Genomic DNA, 8,585 nt, shown 5'->3' on the forward strand with positions numbered 1-8,585 from the left:
TCTAAAGATTTGCATCGAAGCGTTTATTTATGATAGTGATTTTAATCACTGTCAGATATCATTATACTTGATCCAACTATGCCACGTCACCACTGTGCCGCGACCCCCCTGTGCTGGGTTTTTTTATTCAATGTGTTGCGTCTAACGTCGTAAACGCACACAAAAAAGGAAAAGAAGAAAGCACGATTCGTTCTACAGGTGGCGTCAAGCCGTTTAATGAAATAAAAAGGTTAGCATAAAGAGAATAAAAGGTAAACAAAAGTAACAATACTACGAATTGTTGAACAATCACACTCAGATGGTTCTGTTGATAAATGTCAAAAAATAGATCGGCACTGTGGTGGCGGTTCGGTTGGAATGGCGAACGGACGAACAAGCAATCTAGGTGTCACGAAGATGACTGACTTCACGTATTATTGCGGCGGGGTATTCGACGCTAGGCATTTGTTGGACTTTACACTACGACGATAACGCGTGTGTGTAACGGTCCGGTTTACAGTGAAGCGGTGGCTGTGAAGGAGCTGATACGACCGCGGGGTGTCAACGTGTGACAACGCCGTGGCCGTGTCAAATACCCCCCCACCAAGCCGCCGCTGTACTCTAAAAGCAAATTGAAATAGCGCATATGGCGTTCCGTGTTTGGTCAAATATATTAAAGGCACATAGTGCAATAACAAGCCGCAATACTTACGTTGTATGTTTGACGGAGTGGGTGGTAATGCCCCGCGGAGTGCGCGCAGCAGGGAGGGGATTGGGGGTATAGTCCCCGCGCGTAACGCGCTTGTGGTGGGGGGGGCTCTTACTCGGCCGGGGGCTCCGGCTGTGCTGTGGAGGTGGGACAGGAGAGGAACAGGTCCATCTCCCGTACCAGGCCGTCGTCCTCCAGTTCCATCGGCGTCTCCGGCTGCTCCTCCTGTGCGGTGGTCGGTCGCTGGTGTCGTTGCTGATGCTGGGGCCACCAGCGACCCGTCCACGTACACGCCCGATGGCCGGCTAACCATAGTCGTCGTCATTGTTGGAGTTGATGTTGGTGGTGGTGTTGTTGATGTTGATGTGGTTGTTGTTGGTGCTGTCCGCAGTGTTGTGGTCGGGGTTATTGGCGGTGTAATGATGGGGAGGGAGTTCAGCGCGTTTTGTATTTCGCGCCTCACCTCCTCGCGACCCGCCCGCACGCCCCGTTCGAAAAGGACTCGAGCCACGGGATTCCTAATAACCTCGGGCAGGGGAGCGCGCGAAGCATCCTCCACCGAGCGTAGTACGCGCGGGAGGGGATCCGCGGGAGGGGATCCGCGGTAGGCCCACCCGGCCCGCCAATTGGCCAACCAACCGTTGGACCTCCTCGACGGATAAGGATGTGGCTGGGTTGTTGTTGTTGTTGCTCATGCTGAAAAATAACACAAGAAAAAAACTACTAACTTTGTTTTTTCATACATGAGACATGAATTTTCCTTGGTGGGGACTGGTCCGTTAAGAACACGCCTTTACCGAGGCGTTCGGCTAATCTCGCGGGGCCCCACCACTTCGGTGCAAAACCCGCACAAAATTGTCTATTCGCGTTCGATAAGTGATGCGCTTTATAGTACACAACGTCGCCGACCGCGTATTTTGTTTTGATATGAACGGGCGGCGGTGTTATTTTTGTGCTAGTGATTTGTCGTTCGCGCTCTAACCGGTCGTTATTGATAGTAGCAGGTGCTACCGGTTGTACTCGCTGCAGTAGCCAATCACCCGGTTTCTTACCTTCTCTACCTAATACGAGTACGGACGGTGCGTATCCGGTAGTCTCGTTGCGCCTATTGCGTAGAGCGAACAACAAAGGTGGCAATTTTGTATCCCAAGATGTATGACTCGACTCTGTTAATAAAGCGCGAAGTCCTTTTTTTAACTCTTGGTTCTTTCGTTCTACTGGGTTAGCCCGTGGGTGGTATATCGGTGTAGTCCAGGCCTCTGCCCCCCACCGATTTATCGCGTCGATCATTTCTTTGGACACGAGCGCACGGCCGTTGTCGCTTAAAATTACTCGCGCGTAACCGTAGCGTGAAAAGAACTCCCTTTCTAGCGCGTCTACAATCGTTTTCGTTGTAGGTGCGCCTATGGGGTACGCTTCGGTCCACCTGCTGAAGCAGTCAGTTACCACTAATAGGTTCGTCTTGCCCCTTGGTGTTCTAGGGTACGGTCCCATCAGGTCGATACTGATTACTTCCCACGGCTGTCTAGGTTGGCGCTTGACCATCGGGTCTTCGGGGCGCATGTTTAAGGGCTTAGTGCACGCGCAAATGTGACACGATTTTACGTACATGCGCACGGCGTTTCTTAACCCTTTACAGTAGAACCGTTGTTTGACCGCTCGGTGTGTTTCTCTCCATCCGGGGTGACATGATAGGGGGTCGTCGTGGTACCGCCAAATTATATGTCAAATGTTACTGTTACTAACGGTCCATTAGGCTTTCCTATTACAAATTGGTATAATATTATGTACAATAAATATAATTACTACAATTACATACAATATAAATAATAAATTTAACAGCTAAGTGTTACGTTATTATCGGAGCAACTACAAGTTTGTCAGAATTTATCTTTTGTTGTTTAACTGCAAAAAAAGATTTTGTATTAACAGAAATTATTTATGCTAATCTATTTAAATGTAACAGAGGAAAGAGTATATTATAAATTAATTATTTAATTTAGTTATTTGAAGTATCTAACTTGAAAAATTGAAATTAAATGTTAATAGAACATGTTATAATTACAAAAAAAAAATACTTATAATTAGTTAATTACTAAAGATTATCAGATATACTCTATTAAGACTATAAAGTTAATTAAAAATATTACATATACACTGTTAAAATCTGTATATAAATTTATAAAATGTATAATTTTATATATATTTTATTCACCCAATACTTAATATACAGCAAAATTTGTTATTTTCTATCGTGGATTTGTTTTTTTGTATATACATGAACTTATGTAAACTGGAAAAATGTGATAATATTACTTAGTGATAAGGGCGTTATTTCTAGTCTCACTTCAAGACTTACTTGGTTTTTCATTAGGACGGCGAGGAAATAGAAGAGAAAGAAACAATACCTAGTGAAAAGTTCTAAATTAACTAGATAACTTAAAATATGTATTAGTTTACATTTTTCTTATTTTATACAATACTTTAAAATTAACTTTTTTTTCAATTAATTAAATTAACTTGTTATTTAAAATTATTTATGTTCTTGCTATAACTTAGTTAATTTTGTAAAAATATTTAGGGAATAATATTTATTATGAAAATTATAAAAAGAAAAATTTTAGATCAATTTTGTTTTTTTCTGGAACTATTACTATATTAGAACAGCCAGTCTACATTATGTATGATTAGCAATATTGAAAATTTAGAATCGTATATACACATACATGATTTGACATGAAGAATGGACATACTATATAACATTTTTAGTTAGGGGCGTCTCACAGTGGGACCAAACGCTGATTTAGCCGGCCAAAAGTACCATTTTAATCAACTAATAAAAATTTTTTTTTAGCAAATTTTTTTTATTATATCCTTATAAGGTCATGTACAAAAATTCAAGGCCAAAAATTGATATAGTAATGGTTGGGTGCTATTTAAATATCATAACACTGTATTTTTTTGTTATTTTTCTAGGATTTTTATTATTTCTTCAATCATTTTTTCCTGCTTAATTAAAAACCTAAATTTTTTTTTTTTTTATTTAAAATGTTTAAAAAGTCATCGGCTTTCAAATTTACTAAGAAAAAATTTTTATTTCTTTTTTTTTTTAATTTTAATAATTTTTTACACACAAAAAAATGCAAATACTTATTTTACATTGTTTTTTAAAGAGTTTAACTCAAAATTACGCAATATTACGATTACACCAATACATGCATGTTGTAGAAGAACTCTTAAGCTACAATTACAAAAAAAAAAATTTTGCGTCAGATTGCATTTGAGCCCTGCACATAGAATTTCCCTATAATAAACGTGTATTTTTGTAAAAATTGTAATNAAGAACTCTTAAGCTACAATTACAAAAAAAAACATTTTGCGTCAGATTGACCGTATCGTATCGTATCGTAGGCTGACCGTATCGTGCGGTGTCACAAAGATTACTCACTGAACGTTTGGTTTGCGGCGGGTCGTAGACGGACGTGTAGTACTTGCTGGACTTTGTACCGTGGCGTATCGCCCGCGGTGTTAGTTAGACAAACTACCCTATACACTAAGTTAGGCGACGGCTAATAAAGGTGTCACGGGTTGCAGGGCTCCGTGTATCAAGAAATGCTGCGGGACAGTGTCAAATGCCCACCCGCAAAACCGCCGGTCTACTCAGTGAATTGAATAACGCGGATACAAATTGGAAACGGATAGCTAATTATACCGCCTATCACTTTGAAGGCAGCAAATACTTAGGCCGGTTTCACACATACACGGTTTTCTTACGGTTTCCGCACGGCACACCGCACAGCTGCTAGCGCTGCGCTGGTAGTAACGTATGTTATTATAGAGTTGTATTCATTGTAGTCATTGTTTATTGTCATAAACGGTTGTGCTGATGAATAATAATAAAAAAATTGCTCTTATACTTCTATACAGACGCCATCAGCGTCGTGTTAGAAATATACAGAAAAGAATTTATTGGATTCATCCATATATTTCTACAAGGAAAGAAATGGGCCACTTTTATACCACGTTTAAGGACCTTCGAGAACACGAGAATAAGTTTTTTATTTATTTTCGAATGTCCATAAAATCTTTTGATGAATTACACGACCGGCTAAAAAAAACATTGCAGCGTCAGAATACTTTCATGAGAGACTGCATCGAACCTTTACAAATGTTAGCTGTAACCCTGAGGTAAGTAAATAACAAATACAAATTATTTAATTTTTTTTAATAATATTTTATGTATTAAAATGTAGCAAAGTTTTACAATTTATTTGTGAATATTAAAAATTATTTATTAGTCTTTAAGAAGAAAAAACAATGCATTTTACAAGTATTACTTAATAAATAATAGTACAAAAAAAAAAAAATAATAATAATACAATATATATTATGTATAGTATCTGAATTATTAAGTAAAATCTAAATCTAATAATGATGAGTCGTCTGTGTAAATACTGCCAACGGAAGATGGATTGTCGTCAATATGGTTATATTGGCGAGGTATTTTTTTATGTTTGGGGCGATGCTCTGTAGTTTGATAGTGCATAGAAGATATTCCTAGTTGATTCGTAGACAGTTGCAGATCATTGTTTTGCATATTTCTTTGCGTAGGAGTATAACGATTATAATTAATACTTTGAGCTGTTGTTAATGAATGAGAGTTGAAATCCGTGTTAGGTTGTTGTGATTGAAACCGGCTCTGCTTAATATTGGTCAATAATTGTAGTACACCCATCTGGAAGTTTATATTTTCATCTTCTGTAAATGTATGCAAAGTTGGAACAATGCCTTTGAAAAATGAAATGTGACGATCTTCTGGTTCTTCCAACCGACATTCTCATCTCAACCTCATCTATTTTTCTTTTACGAGATCCAAGTTGCTTTTTTGGTGGTATTTTAAATTGGTCTCTTTCGTTTTCGTTGTCATTTTCTAAAAAATTTGGTTCATTATCTTCGTTACCCGAGTTGATAGATAAACTATCTTCAGTTGACCGTGGACTGAATACTTTTGTTAAAAATTTTAGCTGTTCTGCGTATACATATTTCTTTATTGCTGATGCACCAGCTCCAGATTTATTTAGCGATTTCTTTTTTTTTATAGACTTATGAAATGCATCTCGAATATTTACCCATCGTTTCATAACTTCCTTACCTAAAAAATTTTTAAATAATTTACTTTGGTTTCAGATATCTAGCAAGTGGGTGTACTTTCACAGATTTACATCTCAGTTATAGACTTGGCATTTCAGCCACCAGCAACATCGTTAAAAAAGTATGTATTAGTATCTGGGAAGTAATGTTAAGGGAATGTATACCTCTTCCTACTAAAGAAAAATGGGAATTGATTGCTGAAGAATTTGAGAAACGAGCCAATTTTCCACACTGTTTAGGGGCAGTCGATGGAATGCATATCAGAATTATTAATCATTTGGGTTCAATGTATCATAATTACAATGGTTATTCTTCTGTAGTTTTAATGGCTGTAGCTGATGCTAATTATCGCTTTATATACGTCGACATTGGGAGTTACGGAAAAGATTGTGACTCATCTGTATTTAAAAGGTCATCATTGTAGACATCAGTTATAAACGGTAATCTAGAAATACCTACTGAAACTAATGTTACCGGAATAGAAAATCACATGTTACCTTATTATTTCTTTGGAGACGAAGCATTTGCGCTCCACAAACATTTACTTCGCCCTTTTGGTGGATCGCAACTTTCAGAAAAAAAAAAGGATATTTAATTATCGCCTAAATAGGACTCGAAGATTTGTGGAATGCACATTCAGCATTTTGAGCAACAAATGGAGAATATTTCACAGACCAATAACTTAGAACCCGACTTTGCAGTGACAATTGTCAAAGCTTGTGTCATTCTACATAATTTTGTTCGAGACAGAGATGGATACCAAAGGAAGACACCGAAGTAATAATAGGTCTGGAAGAAGTACAGAGAGAACATGATACACGAGGAGGATTACCAGCTAATAACATCCGGAATGTTCCAAGTGATTATTTTGCATCAAATGCAGGGGCTTTAGAGTGGCAAATGTTAAAAATATAGAACTTATACGTCATAATTAATGTATACTTGAATATTATTAATAAAGTATGCGATATACGTCATAGTATAATATAAATATTAAAAGTATTTTATGAATTGTTTTAACTACAAAAAATAAATTTAATAATATGTTAATTTACCGTAATCATTTTTTTGTTTATCGTCGTAATTATTGAAATCACTATTCAACTCCATACACACTTCTTTCCAGGCTTTCTTCGTTTCATTTCTATCCTGATATAGGTTGGATGTTTTATCCCACAATACTGAACGACCTTNTATATACGTTGGATGTTTTATCCCACAATACTGAACGACCTTCAATAAGTGAAATTAATAAATCGACATCCATAGTTGTCATTTAAATTTTTTTATACTCGGAGAAAAATTAATTGTAGAAAAATTAATTGAGTGTGCCGTGCGACGACCGTGCCGCGTGTGTGTGAACAGTATCGTATTATGCAATACATTATTGACCGCAAACATGTCTTGAACCGTGTGGACTTGAACGGCTGCAACACAGATACGGCACGGTCGCGATAACGTGTGAAACCTTCTTCCATAAACTGTCATATATTAGTAAACCGTCGCGGAACCGTTTAGACGGAAACCGTGTATGTGTGAAAAGGCCCTTACGTTGTTTGTTTGAAGTGGTGTCTGTTCGCGCGGTATCGCGCTTTGTGGAAGGTGTGTGGTTGATCGCATGTCGTGAACGAGGGTGGTGGAGGGGTTTGTTTGTTATTCCTCCTTTGGTGAGTCAGTGGATGGGGGACAGGAGAGGAATAAATAGATCGCATCCTCCAACATGACCTCCTCCTCCAAATCCATGGATTCCTCCCTTGGTGGTTCTTCTGTTGAGGCTGGCTCTGCTGTTGGTGCTCTGTCCATTACCGTGGTTGTCGTCGTGGTTATGGTTGTTGTTGTTGCAGTGGGGGAGGCGTCGCCGACGACCACTCCCAAACGCATCAATATGTATTCCTTGTACGGCTTCTCGCAGAGCTTCTGTTCGGACGGTGATTTTTTTTTTTTTTTTTTCAGTGGCATGTGCACCCATAGATGACCCAGGGGGAACTTGCCGTTAAGCATTACTTCCCCCGGGCCACCCGGTGCCGTTTATTCAGAAAAACATTACATCAATGGACTTATTATAACAACATAATACAACTATAGCCAATATCTTACTTATACACTATACAATACACAATACTTATTATTTACTATTTACATATTCATTTTGACGGTGCTTCTCCATTAATACTCCTAGGCCGTATCACAGATACCGACGCCCACTATTGCCACCTACTCCATATCGTTCCAAAGTCCGTTTGATGTCCTCCTTCCTGCCCATAATAGCATTGACAAATTTCTGAACCGTAATCCATATATCCCTCGACTCCAACATCTTATCGACAAGTAACACTCCATCAATAGGTCCCACCTCAGCATCAAGCATTCTTCTATCATTTTTCCATGCTGGGCAACGTAACAAAGTGTGCTCCACGCTGTCAGCCTCTTCCAGACAGACGAAGCAGATGTTGTCTTGCCTCCTCTTTATCTTAGCTAGATAGATTCCAAAGCAACCGTGGCCCGACAGCACCTGAGTAAGGTGAAAGTCCATTAATACCCACCTACGAAAATCCTAGATTAACGAGCGAGTCCTTTCTCCAGTTTCTGAAGTAGCTAGCTTAGCTTCCCATAACTGTAGCGTTTCCTGCCTCAACTCAGTCTTCCAGTAATGATCCAGTGGTCCGCTCTCTTCGGCACTTGTGGTATGCCCTCTGCCTTTCTACCGCAAGCAATTCGATAGGAGGCACAGCCGTTAGGACATTTA

General features: G+C 38.9%; 1 pseudogene; it reads right to left on the bottom strand.

Moving 5' to 3' along the window:
* Positions 1–4,991: 4,991 nt before the first annotated feature.
* LOC126894102 (uncharacterized) lies at positions 4,992–7,182 on the bottom strand (annotated as a pseudogene).
* Positions 7,183–8,585: the final 1,403 nt, after the last annotated feature.

Source organism: Daktulosphaira vitifoliae, unplaced genomic scaffold (assembly GCF_025091365.1).
Source record: "Daktulosphaira vitifoliae isolate Bord-2020 unplaced genomic scaffold, ASM2509136v1 Scaffold_1, whole genome shotgun sequence".
NCBI lineage: Eukaryota > Metazoa > Arthropoda > Insecta > Hemiptera > Phylloxeridae > Daktulosphaira > Daktulosphaira vitifoliae.